Source organism: Symsagittifera roscoffensis, chromosome 4 (genome assembly GCF_963678635.1).
Source record: "Symsagittifera roscoffensis chromosome 4, txSymRosc1.1, whole genome shotgun sequence".
Classification (NCBI taxonomy): Eukaryota; Metazoa; Xenacoelomorpha; order Acoela; family Convolutidae; genus Symsagittifera; species Symsagittifera roscoffensis.
This window is the reverse complement of record NC_087065.1, coordinates 17,776,351-17,799,160: the sequence shown is the minus strand read 5'-3', so window position 1 is coordinate 17,799,160 and position 22,810 is coordinate 17,776,351. Positions and strand designations below refer to the sequence as shown.

The window sequence follows — 22,810 nt, the reverse complement described above, 5'->3', positions numbered from 1 at the left end:
ATTGATCAAAATGTAACAGAAATGATTATGATTTGTCTGATAGATGGAGGAGAATACAATCGGTTAATAATTTATTTTAAAACGTTTCCTCATTTTTCGCTATTAAAATTATAATGCAATCGATTGAGAACGCTTGAAAAACAAAAACTCGATTATGAACGCGTGATAAACAAAAACTTGAAAACCATACAAAAAAAAATACAAAAAAACGCTAAATATTTATCAAAAGGTGCGTTGTGTTATGCTAGCACACTACAGACACGTAGAGAGATATAAAAAACGAGGCATTACCTACGACAATTTTTTTGAACAAAAAACATTAAAAATGAAAAAAATATATAATTAAAACAAACGGAACTAAAACTGAAAAAAAAAAATAATTTCACTAAATAATGAATAAAAATATGAACAAAAAGTCATGAAAGTAAACCAGTGTGCTTTAAATGACTTTAAAAAAGTCTAAAACAGTATTTCTATTGTACACATAAAAATCTTGTCTCTAAAAAGCAATCCAAAGCAGGGTTGGAAACAAAATGGTCAAAGAAGAGGAATTTTAATCGATTATAATTGATAAAAATGTTTTTTTTTGTGCAATTTAAACAACTTAGAAATATGATAAAAGTAATCAGTTATATCACATCATGATTGCTACAACAAATAGATGGCTCGAAAATTGGTTGTTATTGATCAAACCATAAAATATGTTTTTTTGTGGTTTGATTTGAATAAGAGAGCATATAATCGATTTTGTTTGTACTAATATACGCTTTTCTCAATTTCAGTAGGACTCGTAAAGAAATCTTACTGTAATCGATTATTAACGCATGAAAAATAAACATTCAACCATCATACTAAATAAAACACAAAAGTTTAATCATATATCAACAAGAAAAGTTTCTTGGTGTGCCAGTAGCACAGGGTGCTTCTGTGCCAGAATGTTCACAGTAGCACAGAGTACTTTCATGGAAAACTACAAAATAAGTGTTCTTTTTTTCAAATTAGTGTCCAGGTGGCGTGTAGTGTTATGTTAAAACTCTAAAAAAACGTAGAAAACTAATCAACGAGGCATAACTGAGATCAATTTTCAGCAAAGAAATTGAAAAAAAAAATAAAAAAAACTGTTTCAAAAAAATATTACGAGGCGAAACTGGAGTTTTGTGAATTGTGAACGGCTTCTGCAAAATACCGCTCTATTTGATTTGTTTTTGTCTTTGTATGTCTACTTTGGTTTCACAGACAAAAATAAACATGTATAAAAAATTGCCTCCGAATTCGGGTGGCTTATATTTACCAAATTGTGCGCCTATCAAGAGCACAGTTTAGCCTTTTAATGAAAAAATCAGAAATTTTCAGTTTTTTTTGCCAAAGAAGGGCTGAATGAAACTTACAATTTTGGTTTCTGTTTGGTAAAATGAAAGTTTGCTGGTCTTTTATATAATAATATGATAATTTTTTTAACGAACTGTACTCGATCGCTTTACTCGCCTCGCTCAAAATTAGAAAAAAACTTTAAGTGCTTCAAATCGATTGCTAACGATACTGCAAAATTTTTTCAAACATATGATTTTTTGAAAACCTTCAGCAGGATAATTTATTCAGGCCTTTTTGATGATTTTTGTGGTACCTGAATTGCATGAAAAAATAAATAAATTACTAAAACGCGCGAAGGCAGAGTTTTTCCCCATAGGAAACTGTTTGAGGCATGCTATTTGTCCAATTTACTTTGAGGCATGCTATTTGCCCTACTCAGAAGTTATTTATTTGCTAAACGAGTTACTTTTTACTTTATATAGCGTAACGGAATTTTTGTGCTCGGGGTGGTTTTTTTTTCTTCAGACAAATTTCGAATTTTTAACTAGCCATTTTTGACGGAATTTTTTAATGTCATTCAAAAGGTATTGTTGTCCTGAGCTCAAATTTGAAAAGATATTTCACCTGTGATCATTTTTCGTAAAGTTCTGAGGGTTTAAAGATTGCCAAAAAATTTGAAAATTTTTTAATGCTATTACTGCTGCTCCATAAACCTTAAAAGGCAGTCGTAACATTCAGGGCTTCGCCTTGATACGAGCAGTCTTGTTTATTTGCTAAACGACTTTATTTTTACTTTACATAGCATAGCGTGTGGGATTGTTTTTTTTGCAAAAAAAATCAGACAAAAAAATTTTAATCTCTTCATTTTGTATAAAGCGAATACGACTCATATACCTTAGGGTGTGGTTAGATTTTTCAGGGCTTTGACCTGATAATTGCAATCTTGTTGTTCTGACTTTCAAAGAAAACGGCGTATTTGTGCCTAGGGTGGTTTTTTCATTCAGTCAATTTTCGGCGATCGAAATAATAGTTTTGACAAATGTTTTTTATATTCCATTGAAAATTTTGACTCCCTAAACTCAAATTAAACTCAAAGTTTTTTCAGGGCTTTGACCTGTTATTTGCAATCTTGTTGTTCTGTTTTTCGAAGAAAACGGCATATTTGTGCTTAGGGTGGTTTTTTCATTCAGTCAATTTTCGGCGATCGAAATAATAGTTTTGTTAAATGTTTTTTATATTCCATTGAAAATTTTGACTCCCTAAACTCAAATTCAAAAAAAATATTTTACTTCCAATTTTTTTGCTAAGTTTTTGGGGGTTTTGAAATTTGCCAGTTTTGTCACACTTGACTTATTTGTGCGCGTTTTGAAAATTTTGCTGATAATGCTGAAAGTGTAACGCGAATTACTTATGCGTGGCGCATTAGCTTGCACAGCATAATTGTTTCAAATTGAATTGAGGCTAATTAATCAGTTGTATTGTTACGTAAAACTCAAATTTTTAAACTTGAGTTTTAATTTATTCCAAATTTTATAGTTTTTCGATACTTTATTTTCCCGATAAATTTTCTATATGGATTAAAGGGCAGTTTGAACGCTCAGGGATGTGCCCTAATACACGAGCAGTTTTGTTTGACTTTGTGTTTGGTCATTTATCGACGTTGCGTTGAGCTATGTTTCGATTAACCAAATATGTGTTTAACTTTGTTCGACTCAACCAAACTTAAATTTCCACAAAATCTTCTCAAAATTGTTCCGTATATCACTGAAATACATTTTTGATCGTCTGGGTTTGCCTAAAACAACTATGTTTCTTCCGTATTAATGGACCGAAAAATGTTTGGAGTCAGTTTTTAAAATTAAAAAAAACTGAACATTTCATTTTTTTTGTTGTTTTTCATTAACTAGTATTAAGCTAATTTGATATATTTTTGTAAAATTTGTTTTAAGCATACTTTAAGAACGATTCTTTAGTTACTTTTTTTGTCTGAAATATCAAAAACTTCACTTTTTTATCCTAGTTATTTTTTTAAAATTTTAACACCTCTGACTGTTTTACAAGACCATGTGCAGCCCTCTTTTGTAGTTCAACTATGTTTTGACTTGGTTTGCGACCATATTTCAAGGAATGAGCTCGGCTATGTTTCCATTTTGTGTTCGACTATGTTTCGATGTTTCGTTCGACTACCCATTTTGGGTCGAACACTGTCCGTATGCTGAACCGATTCAGACAACATCTAAGTCAAACAGTGTTTGTATTCGAGGTCTTACATTTTCTTCTGATGCCTATGGTAAATATCGGCTCCGTTTTTTAAAATAAAAATAGGCTACTTGTTTAATCATATTTTGCCTTCTGCTGATAAAAGAGGCACATCTACCCTTTCAGTTTTTAAAAATTTTTGACGAGAAAAATGCAAAGGAGAGGCTTATGTTGATACCTCTTGATGTCACATGAAACAAAAATAAAAGCTAAATTACGCGACCTCTTTATCCGTTCATTTTGAAGACTCCGCGTAACTTAACCCGTTGAAATGAGAGTTCCTCTATTTCTTTTTTTTATACTTTGAACCACGCAGAAAGAGTAAACTTTACCCGCCTGCAGAAATAATTTTTGAAGTGAACGCAACCAACAGAGTTTCAGCTTTTCGATTGGTATTAAAGCCGAGAGCGTCAATGATCAGATTGAAACCACGCAAACGGACAAAAAATTTATCAACTATTGAACTTTATATAATAAATTTCATTTGAAAACAAGTCAAGGTCGAACTCTTTGTCCAGGTCAAGCGGATCTAAGCATGATAAAACAAAAACAATTTTTAACCATACATAAGTGGCGAAGTTCGCAAGTACATAGGTTACCATGGTGCCCTTTACTTATCAATGGTTGGAAAATTTCAGTCTTCCAATGTCTTTTTCTAACTCGAATGAATTTTAGCATGACTGTTATATAACATTTGCAGGAAAAAAATAAAGTTAGCTGTCCCGGTGGAAAATTGGGAAAAATGAAAGGTATTGGCTCATTTCTGGTTAAAAGTAACTATGTTATGTTTTAGCTTATCAGAGTTGATAAACCACCATTATGTGGGTGAATACATAATCTTCTCTTCATAAACGATTGTTTTCCTTTTCTTTCATTTCTGGTGTGAAAGTTATTAAATTTCCTGACATCAACAATATAATTGTTGCACATACAACACGTGATAAAAATAAAAAACAACATTATTCCCCTCATAAAATTTATCTCAGTAGAAAAAAATTTCGCGCTATTAACGCTTAAGCTGAGATTTAATCCATCTTAGAAATCGTTCGTTCTAAAATTGTTGAAGGAAACTTTTTTGCCGTAATTGATGTGTTACCGGAAGCAAAATTTATCCCTTTTTTCTTTATAAGGCTTGTGGGGGGATCATTTTCACCAAATGTCTCAAATTTTTTTACAAAATTTTTTTTCTTTTTTTTTCTTTTTTTTTATACATTCAATTTTTTCATGTTTTTACTGCTCCATAGACCTTACAAGGCAGTCAGAACCTTCAGGGTTTCGCCCTGATACGAGCAGTCTTGTTCTGTATTGTATACTTTTGTGCAACAATTGCTAAATTGAGTCATTAATCCAGTATAGAGTACGGTAGCCTGTACAGAAACTTTTCTAGGGAAGGGGCGGTTTTCGAAAAACCTTGAAAAAGTGTGTCGACCTTTCTTTTAGGTCGTCCAATTTGATTTTCCGATCTCTCCTTGATTATTATAACGACCCATTTTTGTAAAAATTAAATGCGCCGCAGGGAAACTGTAAGAAAAACAGGTGGTTCCTCTCAAAGTTAGTTATATTGGTTAAGAAGTGTTTGAGAAAGTGTTTTTAGAACGTATTTGTGGTTGGGGGTTGGTCAGCCAAAAATGGATGTAAAATTAAACCACAGAGGGGATCCTTTTACCCCCCCCCCCCCCCCCCCCCCACCACACGCTTTTGATAGGGTAATAGTACTTAACACAGGGCAATATCGAAGGCGCGGCGTATAGAAAATCAAGTAGAAATCCCTTTATACCTTGTTCTCCGTAACTTACTTCTTAATAAAAATTAAGCCATATTACCATATAACCTAGCGATGGAAATATAAATTCAGCTATTTAGGAGGAGCAATGTTGAAAGGAGGAGCCTATAGTAGTTTTCCTGAAAGTGTCTGGAGCAACTGTGAAGTGGTTAGTAGTCTCCTAAAGTTTATCTAACTTATTTTACCCGTGTTGAAATTCTGTCCACAAACGCCCACAATTTGGTCGCAAAATTCTGAAAATTCATAACAAGACGGATAATTCCTAGCAAAAAAGCTTGGGTTACTTTGCACATTAAAACCTTCTGCCTAATTTCTGTCGTTGACCGGTTGCAAATTTTCAAATGTTCCGTTTTTTTTCTGCCAATCTAAAGTTTTTGCCGAGAAATTCAATGTTCAATGGAGTGCGCGGACGTTCCCACGGGTTCTTTTTTCCCCGCCAGTTTAATGGATATATTTCCAGCTCATAAAATTTCCCTGGAATCAGGAGAGATAGTTCTGAAATTTCCCTCTTTTATTTCAAATTTAAAGATAAATTTCTGGTTACTCTAAAAACGAGCATATAAAATTTCGCTTTTTATACCCAGCTTTAATCAGAAAGAGGCAGAAAAATTTCTAGGTTAAATACAATCATCAAAATTATTGTTTGTGAATAGCGGACACACCTAAAAATAAATTCAAAGAATTAAGCAGAATGAGTTGCGAAAGTTTCTATTGGTTATTTTGATTGAAAAGAAAAATGATGTTGCATCAGAACTACAGCTATCGGAACGACTTAATGGGACCAAACGATCCAAAACGAAATCCAAAAAGAAGTGAAAAGATTGCGAATCAAAATCTCATACAAGTTAACTGGAACGAGACGATAATTTAATCGAGACTGCTTGTATCAGGGTGAAGCCCGGAACGTTTTGACTGCCTTATTAGGTCTATGGAGCAGTAATAACTCGAAAAAATTAAAAGTAATAAAAGAAAAAAACATAAATTTTTTTCTTAAATTTCAATTTTTTTTGTAAAAATCATCCCCCACGCTCCATATAAAGTACAAAGTGATAAATAAGCTTACTTTGATCAATTTGGAACAATTTCTAAGACGGATTGAATCCCCGCTGACGCGTTAATAGCGCAAAATATATCGCGCGTTGTGTCAAATTGGCCAAAATGGCAATCTTTAAATCCCCATAACTTTACAAAAATTAATCACAATTGAAATATATTTTTAAGTTTAAAGCTCACGACAACAAAACTTTTTGAATGATATTTAAGAAATTCTGTCAAAAATGGCTAGTTAAAAAGTCGAAATTTGTCTGAAGAAAAAAAACCCACCCGATCACAAATGTTCCGTTAATTTTTTTACGAAAGTCGGAACAATAAGTAATGAACGGCATCTATCGGAAAAGCGTACTTGAGACAAATTAAAGTGCAGAGTAAGAAAAACTTGAGTGGAAAACAGTTTGGAAATACAATATTATAAACTTTTGTATCCAAGTAACTGAAACAAAATACGTACAGAAGTAAAATAAAGTTACAGATGTGCCCAGGGTTAATCCATTCGTTGCGAGATTTCATACGTGCCCTGAACTGCAACATACATGCTCAGATCTGGATGAGCTTTTTGAAGCTTTCGTATGAATTTTCAAGTTGCGTTACGAGTCTTGTCTTTTTCGCTGAAAAAAGGCATTTTCGCAAAAACAAAAACATTAAAACTCGTTAAAAATCATATTACTTTTTCGTTTTTGAAAAGCACGTGTAGAAATAAATTCTACCGACGCAGAGTTTTCGACTATTGTGATTGTAATAACTGTGGGACGAAAAATCGAATGGCTGTTAATAAAATTCTGCAAACAAATTTTTTCAAAAAACCTTTTCTAATATTGCAAAACAGATTTCCTTCGTATTCTGGTATAGAAAATAGGTTTCTAGTATCAGAAATTATTCATTGGTTAGCAGGTGTATGATTTGTGCCACCAGACTTTATATCACGGCATTTAGAAAAAGTTTTGTTTTGTTTCAAACAGAATGCGACAGTTCTTCCCGAATCTGAACTGCCTAGACATGATTGTGAACTTGACACTGTCTTTGTTCCAGACCTGAATCAGGCCTTGAGCAGATCTGCATTTTTGACAACATCCATAACTACCTCAGTCCTAATTCAGACGTGTCCATGTCCAAACGAAACTTGCACCATGTCTGGACAAAATCTGAAATAAGAAAAATTTTAAAATGCTCACATCTGGTTTCAAGTTTGTGTTAGGTACGGGAAACAATCGTGCCTTAGATTTCTTTTAAAATGGCAATTAGTTTATTTCGTTGTTGAAATTGTCAAAACAATAATTGTTCTTCAAATGATTGATTGGATCCCGCATGTTTAGGCAATAATGCTCCTCATGGTGGAGGGAACGGTTGTTGGAAAATTAATTTCAGTTATTTTCAGCCAATCAGATTTCAGTATTCAAAATCTCAAGGAAATTGCAAAAATTTTGAATAAATTGAAAAATACAGACCATTAAAGTTACTATTGACCGGTTGAAAATTAGGCAGCTACATGAATTTTTTGATTAAGCAGAATTGAGGGGTATTGAATAGAACCTGAAACCGTTTTCAAAAAACGAAAGACACAACAAAAAATTGTGTTTTCGTTTTCCAGAAATTGTGAGCAGAGCAGAGCTGGGAACTTTGCTTTATTGCTCTAATTCATTTTCTATTAAAAATGTCAAAATAGTTTTAACTGTTCTATTGGAACAACTAAAAGTTTTGATTAAAAACTTTTCTATCAATTGCTCCCTCCATCATGAGAAAATCCCCACTTAAGCTGAAGTAATGGATTATAACGGACTATTAAGTTGATTGTTGAAAACTATAATAGTTTATAAACGTGAGATTCTCCAAGAGATTATAGCCTTTTATAATCCTTAATCCATTATAAATGATCATAATTTGCACAGAAACACTCTGTGTGAATAATTAGTGTCCTATTATGCCAGACACTAAAAATATATAAATATATACATATATATACATTTTTTTAAATAAATTAATTTCGTGTGTCAATAAAAAAATCTGTAAAAGTGAGATGTCTTGGTTGTGTCCTATTTTGATTCATCTGAACACAAAGATTTATGAAAAATCCCTAGATCCCTTCATATCAACTGAAATTGTTACTTAGTTAGTGAAAAATAACTCTTTTGAAAAATCATGAAAAAATGTGCTAATAAAAAACTGAAAATGTGCATCATGAATTAATTCTAATCAAGAAAAAAAATCATAAAAACTTTATAATCGCGAATTGTTTTGAAAACATTTTTCTCATTTTTAACAACGGCTATAAAAAGCAATTCAGATGCAGGGTCGGAAACATACTCGGAAAAGAAAAAGCCTCTTGAGCTGTTTCAATCTTTTAAACAATTTTGTGCCTTACAAATGACGTAGAAAATGGTATAGAACTACACAACTCGAACCATTAATAACTGTAACGACAAATAGATGGATTAAAAATTGATGGCAATCGATCAAACTGTAACAGAATTGATTATGATTTGTCTGATAGATGGAGGAGAATACAATCGGTTAATAGTTTACTAAAAAGTGTTTTCTCATTTTTAGCTATTATAATCATAAAACAATCGATTATGAACGCTTAAAAAACAAAAACTCGATTATGAACACTTGAAAAACAAAAACTTGACAATCAAAAACCATACAAAAAAAAACAAAAAAACGCTAAATATTTATCAAAAGGTGCGTTGTGTTATGCTCGCACACTACAAACACGTAGAGAGATATTAAAAAAACGAGGCATTACATACGACAGTTTTTTGAACAAAAAAAATAAAAAAGAAAATAATTAAAACAAACGGAACTAAAACTGAAAGAACTAAAAATAATTTCACAAAATAGTGAAAAAAATATGAACACTTTTTTTCAAGTCATGAAACGAAACCAGGGTGCTTTAAATGACTTGAAAATGTCTTTGACAATATTTCCATTCTACACAAAAAAACTTTCCAAAGCCTCTAAAAACCAATCCAAAGCAGGGTTGGAAACAAAATGGTGAAAGAAGAGGAATTTCAATCGATTATAATTGATTATTCTTTTTGCGCAATTTAAACTACTTAGAAATGTGATGAGGGTAATCAGTTATATCACATCATGATTGCTACAACAAATAGATGGCTTAAAAACTGGTTGTCCTTGATCAAACCATAAAATATATTTTTTTGTGATTTGATTTGAATGAGAGAGAGGATATAATCGATTTTGTTTGTATTATTATACACTTTTCTCAATTTCAGTAGGACTCGTAAACAAGTCTTACTGTAATCGATTATTAACGCTTGAAAAACTAACATTCAACCAACCATCATACTAAATAAAACACAAAAAAAATTTTAATCATATATTAACAAGAAAAACTTTTTGTTGTGCCAGTAGCACAGAATGTTCAGAGTACTTCTTGCTGTGCCAGTTGCACAGAGTGCTTCTGTGCCAGAATGTTCAGAGTAGCACAGAGTACTTTCTTGGAAAAATACAAAATAAGTGTTCTTTTTTTCAAATTAGTTTCCAGGTGGCGTGTAGTGTTATGTTAGAACTGTAAAAAAACGTAGAAAACTAATCAACGAGGCATAACTGAGATCAATTTTCAGCAAAGAAATTGAAAAAAAAAATTAAAAAAACTGTTTCAAAAAAATATTACGAGGCGAAACTGGAGTTTTGTGAATTGTGAACGGCTTTTGCAAAGTACCGCTCTATTTGATTTGTCTTTGTCTTTGTATGTCTACTTTGGTTTCACAGACAGAAATAAACATGTATAAAAAATTGCCTTCGAATTCCAGTGGCTTATATTTACCAAATTGTGCGCCTATCAAGAGCACAGTTTAGCCTCGTAATGAAAATCCCAAAAATGTTCAATTTTTTTTCAAAGGAAAGGCTAAATGAAGCTCACAATTTTGGTTTCAGTTTGGTAAACTGAAAGTTCGCTTGTCTTTTATATAACAATTTGATAATTTTTTTAACGAACTATTCTCGATTGCTTTACTTGCCTCGCTCAAAATTAGAATTTTTTTTTTAAAGTTTCAAATCAATTGCTGCCGATACTGCAAAAAAAAATTCAAATATTTTATTTTTCGTTCAAATGTTGACTGAAAACGCTTCAACATGATAATTTATTCAACCCTTTTTGATGATTTTTTGTGGTACCTGCATTTGCATGAAAAAATAGATAAATTACTAAAAAACGCGAGTACAAAGCTCTTCCCCGTTAGAAACTGTTCCAATTTACTTTGAGGCATGCTATCTGTCCTACTAAAACTTATTGTTCCAACTTTCGATACGAAAGTAACGGAATATTTGTGCTCGGGTGGGTTTTTTTTTTCTTCAGACAAATTTCGACTTTTTAACTAGCCGTCTTTGACAAAATTTTATATCATTCGAAAGCTATTGTTGTCCTGAGCTCAAATTTGAAAAGATATTTTTCATGTGATCAATTTTTGTAAAGTTATATGGGTTTAAAGATTGCCGTTTTGGCCAATTTGGGACAATTAACTCGCGTATATTTCGCGCCATTAACGCGTAAGCGGAGAGTTAATCCGTCTTAAAATCGTTCCAAATTGGTTGAAAGAAGCTTATTTGCCACAAGTGATTTGTTACAAGGAGCGAAATCTATCCTTTTGTACTTTATATGGCGTGTGGGGTGATGATTTTCATTGAAAAATTTCAAATTTTAGAAAAAAAAAATTAATTTTATTTTATTTCATTTAATTTTTTAAAGTTATTACTGCTCCATAAATCTTAAAAGGCAGTTGGAACATTCAGGGCTTCGCCCTGATACGAGCAGTCTTGTTTGCCATAATTTATTTGTTACAAGGAGCGAAATCTATCTTTTTGTACTTTATATGGTAGGTTGGGGGAAGATTTTCATTAACAATTTAAAATTAAAAAAAAAAAAAATTCATTTTGTTTATATTACATTTAATTTTTTGATGTTAATACTGCTCCATAAAACCTTAAAAGGCAGTCGGAACATTCAGGGCTTTGCCCTGATACGAGTAGTCTTGTTAATTATGGTTTTAAAATAAAACTATTACACGAATAGCCGGTTCCCATGCAAAAAGATCTTATTAATTAATCGCCCCTCCCTTTGGTACCTTCTCGCAGTGACAAAAACGGAAAACTGATTTTTTTCTCGCCATTTTCTACAGTAGTTATTTAAAGGGGTTGATTTAGGGGGCGGGGACGGACGCCCTCCCTCTGGGATTCGACTACCTTACTATTAAACGCACAACTTCGGAATAATACAATTTATTGTTCCGACTTTCGATACGAAAGTAACGGAATTTTTGTGCTCGGGGTGGTTTTTTTTTCTTCAGACAAATTTCGAATTTTTAACTAGCCATTTTTGACGGAAGTTTTTAATACCACTCAAAAGGTATTGTTGTCCTGAGCTCAAATGTGAAAAGATATTTCACCTGTGATCATTTTTCGTAAAGTTCTGAGGGTTTAAAGATTGCCAAAAAATTTGAAAATTTTTTTATGCTATTAGTGCTGCTCCATACACCTTAAAGGCAGTCGGAACATTCAGGGCTTCGCCTTGATACGAGCAGTCTTGTTTATTTGCTAAACGACTTAATTTTTACTTTACATAGCATAGCGTGTGGAATTGTTTTTTTTGCAAAAAAAATCAGACAAATACGACTTATACACCTTAGAGGGTGGTTAGATTTTTTAGGGCTTTGACCTGATAATTGCAATCTCGTTGTTCTGACTTTCGAAGAAAACGGCATATTTGTGCTTAGGGTGGTTTTTTCATGCAGTCAATTTTCGGCGATCGAAAAAATAGTTTTTGACAAATGTTTTTTATATTCCAATGAAAATGTTGACTCCCTAAAATCAAATTAAAAAAATAGTTTACCTCCAATTTTTTGCAAAGATTTGGGGGTTTTGAAATTTGCCAGTTTGGTCACACTTGACTTATTTGTGCGCGTTTTGAAGATTTTGCTGATAATGCTGAAAACTTAACGCGAATTACTTATGCGTGGCGAATTATCTTGCACCGCAAAACTGTTCCAAATTGAATTGAGGCTAGCTTATCAGTCGTATTGTTACGTACAACTGAAATTTTTAAATTTGAGCTTTGATTTTTTCCAACACTCATAACCTTTCGATACTTCTATTTTCCCAATAAATATTCTATATGTATTAAAGGGCAGTTGGAACATTCAATGATTAGCACTGATACACGATCAGTTTTGTTTGATTTTGTGTTCGGTCATGTATCGACGTTGCGTTGAGCTATGTTTCGATTAACCAAATATGTGTTTAACTTTGTTCGACTCAACCAAACTTAAATTTCCACAAAGTCTTCTCAAAATGGTTCCGTATATCACTGAAATACATTTTTGTTCGTCTGGGTTTGCCTAAAACAACTATGTTTCTTCCGTATCTACTCGAATGGACCGAAAAATGCTTTGGAGTCAGTTTTTACAATTAAAAAAACTGAACATTTTTTTTGTTTTTGATTAACTAGTATTAACTAATTTGATATATTTTTGTAAAATTTTATTTTAAGCATACCTTAAGAACGATTGTTTAGTTACTTTTTTCTTATCTGAATTGTCAAAAACTTCACATTTTTATCCTAGTTATTTTTTTTCAAACTTTAGCACCTCTGACTGTTTTACAGGTCATGTGCAGCCCTCTTTTCAGTTCAACTATGTTTTGACTTGGTTTGCGACCATATTTCAAGAAATGAGCTCGGCTCTGTTTCGATGTTTCGTTCGACTACGCATTTTGGGTCGAACTCTGTCCGTATGCTTAACCGATTCATACAACATCTACGTCAAACAGTGTTTGTATTCGAGGTCTTACATTTTCTTCTGATGTCTATGGTAAATATCGGCTCCGTTTTTTAAAACAAAAATAGGCTACTTCTTTAATCATATTTTGCCTTCTGCTGATAAAAGAGGCACATCTACCCTTTCAGTTTTTAAAAATTTTTGACGAGAAAAATGCAAAGGAGAGGCTTATGTTGATACCTCTTGGTGTCACATGAAACAAAAATAAAAGCTAAATTACGCGACCTTTATATCCATTCATTTTGAAGACTCTGCGTAACTTAACCCGTTGAAATGAGAGTTCCTCTATTTTCTTTTTTTTATACTTTGAGCCACGCAGAAAGAGTAAACTTTACCCGCCTGCAGAAATAATTTTTGAAGTGAACGCAACCAACAGAGTTTCAGCTTGTCGATTGGTATTAAAGCCGAGAGCGTCAATGATCAGATTGAAACCACGCAAACGGACAAAAAATTACCAACTATTGAACGTTTTATAATAACTTTCATTTGAAAGCAAATCCAGGTCGAACTCTTTGTCCAGGTCAAGCGGATCTAAGCATGATAAAACAAAAGCAATTATTAATCATACATAAGTGGCGATGTTCGCAAGTACATAGGTTACCATGGCGCCCTTTACTTATCAACGGTTGGAAAATTTCAGTCTTCCAATGTCTTTTTCTCACTCGAATGAATTTTAGCATGACTGTTATATAACATTTGCAGGAAAAAAATAAAGTTAGCTGTCCCGGTGGAAAATTGGGAAAAATGAAAGGTATTGGCTCATTTCTGGTTAAAAGTAACTATGTTATGTTTTAGCTTATCAGAGTTGATAAACCACCATTATGTGGGTGAATACATAATCTTCTCTTCATGAACGATTGTTTTCCTTTTCTTTCATTTCTGGTGTGAAAGTTATTAAATTTCCTGACATCAACAATATAATTGTTGCACATACAACACGTGATCAAAATAAAAAACAACATCATTCCCCTCATAAAATTTATCTCAGTAGAAAAAAAATCATCATTCCTTTCCTTCTTCAACGAAAACAGGTAAGCAAAACAAGAAAATCAAATCCGAAAAAGGAAGTTTGAAAAGTATCATCTATTGCACAAAATTTATAATCAGTGAATATCTATTTACACAAAACAAAAGGTGGCGTTTTTTACTCAAATTGAAATGCAATTGATATCCTCAAAACTGAGAAGGATTTTGATAAGAAAACTTGTTTGCTCTGCTTAAGACAATTTTTTCCCATTCCCAGCGTTATTCCACATTTTCCACGCGTAATTTCCATGAACGGCATTTTGCTGAATAATTTTCTTTATCTTTGCATTGAAAACCACAAAAGATATGAATAAAACTTCCTTTTTAGTCTAAAAACTGTTATTCGCTGTCGATGCATTCATATTTTTCAATAATATTGACATCAATTGCGGAAATTAAGCAGCAACTGCATCATTTTTGGGTAGTTAATAAGCACTTCAGCAATCCTTGTTAGTTTTCTAATCCCCAATTTATTTTTTATTTCTGTATTTTGAATCTCATTATAAAAAGAGAAGAATTTGAAAACAATCACAATATTATTTTTTCCTCGTACTTTGAAATTCAGTTATCGAAATCGAGCAAAAACTTTGTGAGTTTTACTTTTATTGTTTATTGTTTTTATTTAATTGTTTTAACAGGGCTCCCAAAAAATGAGGAAAAAAGCATCGTTTCTTGTATTGCCTACCACCTACCACGAATGTATTCTCAAACATTTTTTTTTTAACTTCAATAACCCATGTGATTGACAGGTAGAGAGACTTTGGCATGCAGCCGTTGCTCGCTCTACTTCACTCCCTTGCGCTTACATTCAGCGTTCATACATATCATGCTTATTATACAATATCATGCAATTCCACATGCACAGAAAATTGCATAAAAATTAATGATAATCAGTTTTTATATTGTATGAAATTGTAAAACAAGCATTTTTCCATCATTCGGCCAAATTTTTGAATTTTTGAACTGTAAACGGATTCCGCAACAGGCTGAAATTTTCGAATTTTTGAATTGCAAGCGGATTCCGCAACAGGCTGAAATTTTCGAATTTTTGAATTGCAAGCGGATTCCGCAACAGGCTGAAATTTTCGAATTTTTGAATTGCAAGCGGATTCTGCAACAAGCTGAAATTTTCGAATTTTTGAATTGCAAGCGGATTCCGCAACAGGCTGAAATTTTCGAATTTTTGAATTGCAAGCGGATTCCGCAACAGGCTGAAATTTTCGAATTTTTGAATTGCAAGCGGATTCTGCAACAAGCTGAAAATTGGTTTGCTGTGGGATTCGCAGAAGAGCTTTTTCCTTTGATTTTTTCGCTGCTATGGAACTCACAAACTGCTGACTGAAACATTGTATTGCTTCAAAATCCAAAACAAAATTGCGGAATTTATTACCATTTGTGGAATCCATAATTAAATAATTAATCATCTTTCAGTGGGTTGCGCTATCGCGTCAGCATTTTGTGAGTGGGTCCACAGCTTGTGCAAATTCTTAACAGAATCTGCATTTTGTTAACGGAATTTGCAAATTTTAAGATGAAACTTAAATCTGCATTTTAAAAAACCACTTGCAATTTGCAGAATTTTTTTTACAATCTCCGAGCCCGAAAGTGTATTGGCTCCTTGCAGATTCAGCGACACAACAACTAATGCGCCAACAAACTTTGCACTACAAGTAGTTGGCTATAAAATCTCCATCAATTTTGTTAGGGGATTACAATTACAATTTTAAGCTTTTATAAAGGCTTTTCTTTGGCCTTCATGGCTCTATACACGCCAAAACGAGGGCTTATTTAGAGCTCAGTGCGGCCTCGTAAAAATAAATGTATACTGTATGAATGACAGTTTTTGCTTGAAAAGTCCATTTTAGTTTGAAAGCACAGTGCTTAAACGTTGTCTTGTACAACTCATTCCATAAATTAAGTAGCAAGAATCGAACAAGTGAACAGCATACGTGGTTTCATCATGTAATTTATCATTTCGGACTTCACATAGTAGTATAACAAAATCACAAAACTGACAACAAACTGATTCCAACTGATTTCAATTTTCAATGAATTGGCTTATCTTCAGCCATTAATAATTTTTTGTTGCATGGGATAGTCAGATTGAGATCAACAAAACTTTTTATTTCGGAATGGTAACACCTCTGGTTATATCACTTAACTATAATTGAATCCTGAAACATCTTACTTCGAGATGACAGAAAGTTCAATTGAGTTGAATTGAAACAAAATTTTCAATTTTTTTTTTCAAAATTAGTTCATTCAGAAAAAAAAAATCATCAGCTCAAAAACGAAACAAACAACTGAAATTTGCGCATTTCGGTTTCATGATCTTATATGTGCCAATATCCATACCTCTAAAACTTTCGGTCTGGTAGCTTAGAAAACATTACTCCAGAGGTCTTAAAAAGCAGTCAGAACTTTCAGGGCTCTGCCATGATATTAGCAGTATTTTTTCCTTTTGTTTTCTAGTTTACCGTGGTTTACTTTTTGCCAAACTGTTTGCATTCAACGAGGTAATTTTAATCAGAGAGAAATTAGTGAAAAACTCCAAAGTAAAAAAGAAACCGTTTATCAACGAACAAAATAAAAAAAGGAGAATACGAGTTTTGTAATATGGTGTGACACAATTATTGATATAGTATTGATTAGCGGATTTGTTTGACACGATATTAAAGAAACAGTTCTCGAAAAAGGTAAAAGTTGACGCCTGAAAAAAAAGAAAAAGTTACTGAGGATGCGAAAGCTAAAGGAAGCAAACATGTACTGTATGGCACTTTTGCTAAAAATCAGCACAGCACAAGCAACTTAACAAAATTTTGTGTTTTATGCAATATGCGTGTTGTATGTACTTTTGTTCAAGTTAACAGCGAGTTCACGCTAGTTTTTGGCTATTTAATAAACAAGCACTAAAACAAAAATTGTTTTAATTTAAATTGTTTAAGCGCTTATTATTTTTTTGAACAAAAATATAAGAGGACTGCAAAAACAGTATTGATAAAAAAAAGCATCAAACGGCTTTGATAAAAAAGCAGCAGAGACTCGTTTGAGAAAATTGCAGCAAAAAAAAACAAGACTGCTCGTGTTAGCGCAAAGATATGGATGTTTTAACTGCCTTTTAAGGTCTATGGAGTACCGTTCGCTTGATAAATTGATAAATTTTTGAAATTAACAATTCTACTTGTTTTGAAAATCAACCTGCAAAAGCTAGCACAAAAGCTAGCTAGGTTTACTGCTAATTTATCTAAATGCCAATTCATACAACAGAAAAATATGCATTTCAATTTTTTGCTGCGATTTTCGAAGAAAACGGAACCTTTATGCTTTGTTTGGTTGTTTTTTGTTCAGTCAATTTTCAGCGATCGAAATAATAGTTTTAGCACAAAATAGGTATGCCCCACTGATGTCAAAATGTAAAAATCAAATATAAAAAAAGTATTTGACCACCGACCATTTTTTGCAGAGTTTGAAAACTGCCAATTTGACCATGCTCTGGACTAATTTATGTGCGCTTCGAAGATTTTATTCACAATGCTAAAAGCGTAACACCAACTATTTTTGCATGCCAATTATCACGCACAACAAAATCGTTCCGAATAGAATTGATGCTAGCTAATTGGTCGTATTAAATCCGACGCAAATTTGTACACTTTGATATTGCCCAAAATTTATACTTTTTTTCAGTTTTTTCTTCTTCAAAAACTATTCGATATGAATTTAGGGGCAGTCGAAACATTCAAGGCTTTGCCCTGATGTACTAGCAGTCTTGCTCAAAATGATTAGAGTACCTTATCACTTTCGAGAGCTCCAATGGTTTTATAAGTTTCCAACTTCTTATAGTCATGATAGGTTACGAACATAAACATGCTCTAAATGGAGCTGTAATTTCTCACCAATATCCCAGAATTTAGCAAGCAATTTTGAACTATTTAATTGCATTTTAAGTTCTGGAAATAGTTTCTGTCTAATGTGTAAATATGTATAAAAATTGGAGGATTCTCAGTGAAATTAAATTATCAACAATGAAGCTGAAATATTCTCAGCCAATTTGCAATAGATAAAAAGTTACAACAAATTAACAAATAAAAGACGGTTACTCGCATGACGCTGATCTTAAAATTAAAAATTTCAAAAAAGCAAAAAAAGGTGTACTGATTATAAAACATTAAAAGAGACTGGGAGGCGAAGCAATGGAAATCTGGAAGAAAAGAAATTAAAACATGCCTCTGGAAATAACTATCCGTTCAATTTTCGTCAAATAGGCTACTTTTTTTCTGGTAAATAACTGGTTTCTTGTTGTGGAAATTACATCAGAATTGTAAGCACAAAATGTTTATGGGAATAAAACCACGACAGTAAGATTGCGTGTTTCCGTGATTTTACCACTTCTCTCGCCTACTTTCTCTAAAGTCTGCCCTATCAGTGGCTTCTTTGAAGTTGGAAGGACTAAGGCGGTTCTCGAGGAGCCCGAGTTGCCGCGGAGAAAGAAAAAGAACCAATTTGACCAGCCACGGAATTGTCAAGGGGAGCCGAGACGACCGAAGAGTCAACTCATTGGGATTGTTCCCGACTTGATTATCGTTTCATCCAATTCACGACGTGTAACGAGCTCGAAATCTTGGAAACAAACTCAAACCCTCACTTTTTGATTCTGAAAGCGCTCCTCGGGAGTATTTACCAATAATCAGTCAGCAAAAATGTACAGAACCTGCCAAAAGCTTTCAACCTAGTCTTAAGAGACTAAGTTTGGGCTTTAGAAGACCTCACGCTTCAAGGCTTTTATCCCCTGAGATGGGTATTTCGTACGTTTCCCGGATCAGACGGAGTTGTCGAAAACCCGAGCCAGCGGCGCAGAAAAACCTTGCAGACCAACCTTGGAAGTCATCACACTAAAAGATACATATTTTTTAGGACAGTTGAAGCAGAAACCCGCACAAACTATCCTTAATTGTAGCAACCATAGCAAGCCAACCGATTAGGAACCGCACTTTGACTGTATGCCGGCTATAAATGATCCCAAAAATAACAAAAAAAAATTACGATCTTTTTTACCTCTCAAATAAACTTATATCAGCTTTAAAAAAATTGAATCTAAATAGGTTAATTGTGAAGAAAAAATAATAAATTATGCTTAACAATGTTTTTACGCATGTTAACAGCATTTTAACTTGTGATAGGGTTTTTAAAGGTTTTGCATGAGTAGAAAAGGTCTCCGTTTTTTTTTAAAAAAAAACATAGTCGAAAAAATAGCCGTTCAAGAGATCTCAAAAAAAAGTAGTTATTAGGTCTCAGCAAAATCCAAATCCCCCACCCTTCCTTGAGAAAATCCCAGAACCTCTTCTGTTTACTCTCTCTCTCTCTCTCTCTCTCTCTCTCTTTCTCTCTCTTATTGTTCCGACTTTCGATACGAAAGTAACTGAATATTTGTGCTCGGGTTGAGTTTTTTTTTCTTCAGACAAATTTTGACTTTTTAACTAGCCATTTTTGACGAAAATTTTTTAACATCATTCAAAAGGTATTGTTGTCCTGGGCTCAAAATTGAAAAGATATTTCACCTGTGATCATTTTTTGTAAAGTTATGGGGGTTTAAAGATTGCCATTTTGGCCATATTGGGACAATTAACGCGCGATATCTTTCGCACTATTAACGCGTAAGCGGAGAGTTAATCCGTCTTAGAAATCGTTCCAAAATGGTTGAAAGAAACTTATTTGCCATAGTTGATTTGTTACAAGGGGCGAAATCTATCCTTTTGTATTTTATATGGCGTGTGGCGGGATGATTTTTAATAAAAATTTGAAATTTTAGAAAAAAAATTCTTTTTTTTTCATTACGTTTAATTTTTTAATGTTATTACTGCTCCATGAACCCTAAAAGGCAGTCGGAACATTCAGGGCTTCGCCCTGATACGAGCGGTCTTGTTTATATCTACCCAACCCATCCTCTATCCAACCCCTATCGTAAATTGATTTGAATTAGATTGAGTTGAAAAAAGAACATTCATCCCAAACGCTGAAACAATAAGATCGCTTGCATATCAGGGCAAAGCCTTGATTGTTGCGACTGCCCCTTAAGAGAAAAAATTTAAAAACTATAAATTTTGGACAACATCAAAGATCTAGTGTGAAAATTTTAGTCGTACGAAATTAATACGATTTTGTTGTGCGGGAATATGCACCACGCATAAATAAATCGCGTTACGCTTTCAGGATTATGGATAAAATCTTCAAAGTGTGCATAAATTAGTCGAGAGCATGGCCAAATTGGCGATTTTACAAATCCCAAAACTGCAAAAAATATCTTTTAAATTTGATTTTAGGAAGTCGATAACTTCAATGGGGCATAAAATCACCGAAAATTGGCTGAATAAAAAAACCCTCCCAAATATAAATATATTCCATTTTCTTCGAAAGTCGAAACAAAAAAATAAGTGAGAAATTGATGCATACGTTGGCAGCTATAGGGTACATCCATAATTATTCCGACGTTCGAAGCAAGAGCGGAAAAATTATTTAACTTTTTCAAGATTTGACTTGGAATCTATAAACTATATTTGAATCGTTGTTTTTAAATCTTTGAAACTATATTAGAATCGTTGTTTTTAAATCGTTGTTTTTAATTAGTTCAATTTAACAGATATAAAGCTGATATAAGTCAGAATTTATTGTTCCGACTTTTGAAGAAATTGACGGGATATTTGTGCTCGGGATGATTTTTTTCTAGAAAATTTCGACTTTTTAACTAGCAGTTTTCGAAAAAAAAATATTTATCATTCGAAAAGTACTGTTCTTCTGAGCTCAAATTAAAACAAGACTGCTCGTTTCAGGGCAAAACCCTGAATGTTCCGACTGCCTTTTAAGGTTTATGGAGTAATAACATTGAGAAATTAAATGAAATAAAATAAAATGAAAAAATTTTTTTTTTGAATTTGAAATTTTTATGAAAATCATCCCCCCACACGCAATATAAAGTACAAAAGGATTGATTTCGCTCCTTCTTACAATAAAAATTACGGCAAATAAGCTTCTTTTAACCAATTTGGAACGATTTCTAAGACGGATTAACTCTCCGCTTACGCGTTAATAGCGCGAAATATATCGCGCGTTAATTGTCCCAAATTGGCCAAAATGGCAATCTTTAAACTCCCATAACTTTACAAAAAATAATCACAGGTGAAATATCTTTCCAAATTTGAGATACTTTTCGAAGGATGTAAAAACTTTCCGTCAAAAAATGGCTAGTTAAAAAGTCGAAATTTGTCTGAAGAAAAAAAACCCAATCCGAGCACAAATATTCCGTTACTTTCGTATCGAAAGTCGGAACAAAAATTCACCTATGATCATTTCTTATCGAGCAGTCTTGTCTACAATTGTAAATGGAAACATATAATTGGATAGCGAAACATAATTATTTTTAAGAAGAGATGGCAAACTTCAACTTAATCGATCATTAAAAAGGTCGCCATGGCTTATTGTTCCGACTTTCGATACGAAAGTAACGGAATATTTGAGCTCGGGGTGGTTTTTTTTTCTTCAGACAAATTTCGACTTTTTAACTAGCCATTTTTGACGGAATTTTTTTATAGCATTCAAAAGGTATTGTTGTCCTGAGCTTAAATTTGAAAAGATATTTCACCTGTGATCATTTTTCGTAAAGTTATGAGGGTTTAAAGATTGCCATTTTGGCCATTTTGACCAATTTGGGACAATTAACGCGCAATATAATTCGCGCTATTAACGCGTAAGCGGAGATTTAATCCGTCTTATAAATCGTTCCAAATTGGTTGAACGAAGCTTATTTGCCATAATTGATTTGTTACAAGGAACGAAATCTATCTTTTTGTACTTTATATGGCGTGTGGGGGGATGATTTTCATAAAAAATTTCAAATTTAAGAAAAAAAAAATTTTTATTTTTATTTTATTTCATTTCATTTTTTTTATGTATTACTGCTGCTCAATAAACCTTAAAAGGCAGTCGGAACATTCAGGGCTTCGCCCTGATACGAGCAGTCCTTGTTTTTATTAAGATCCTTCTCATTAAGTTAGCCCATTATCAATGCACTGCAAAAGGTGTTCGAAAAGTGCATGCTCTTAAATTATGCCGGCAGAAATACAAAAAAGATGCTTTTGAAAAACAGCCTCATGTCTAAGAAAAAGCATATAGTATAATTTTGCTATTCGTAGCTTTGGAATCCGTCTACAGATTTATCATTCGAAGAAACAGTCATGAAGTTCAATATTGATGCTGTCTCAAATCGTTACTCTCTACTTATTTGATTTTTGCTGCCTGGTAGCTTTTTCACATTAATTTCTAACGCTATGTTGGTTCAAACATCATCAATCAAATTTTCTCTTATTTTTTTCTCAAACTTCCGTCTTGAACCCATCATGTGTAAAGGTCAAATTTCCCCTGCTTATAAATTAGCCCACATTATTTTAAAAAATCCAGTACATCCTTTCAGAATGTCAGTCGCTGTCAAGAGTTCAGAAAAGGAAGTAATCAGCCATTAGGAAAATTAAATTTCGCTCGTCTACACCTGAGAACCAACTCAGAAAATAGGACTTTGTTATGCCATTTCCGAATT

The 22,810-nt window shown here is 33.0% G+C and overlaps 2 protein-coding genes across 4 annotated transcripts in view; one reads left to right on the top strand and one right to left on the bottom strand.

Moving 5' to 3' along the window:
- Window positions 1–22,810, bottom strand: part of LOC134844638 (uncharacterized) — a 564,381-nt gene that overhangs the window by 185,679 nt on the left and 355,892 nt on the right. The gene's annotated exons all lie outside the window — the stretch shown is intronic.
- Window positions 5,391–22,810, top strand: part of LOC134843615 (neurocalcin-like) — a 30,841-nt gene continuing 13,421 nt past the window's right edge. Inside the window, exon 1 of one of the 3 annotated variants that reach the window (XM_063859778.1) lies at window positions 5,391–5,501. The gene's annotated coding sequence lies outside the window, so the exon portion shown is untranslated. The other 2 variants (XM_063859775.1, XM_063859776.1) reach the window with 2 other exon arrangements.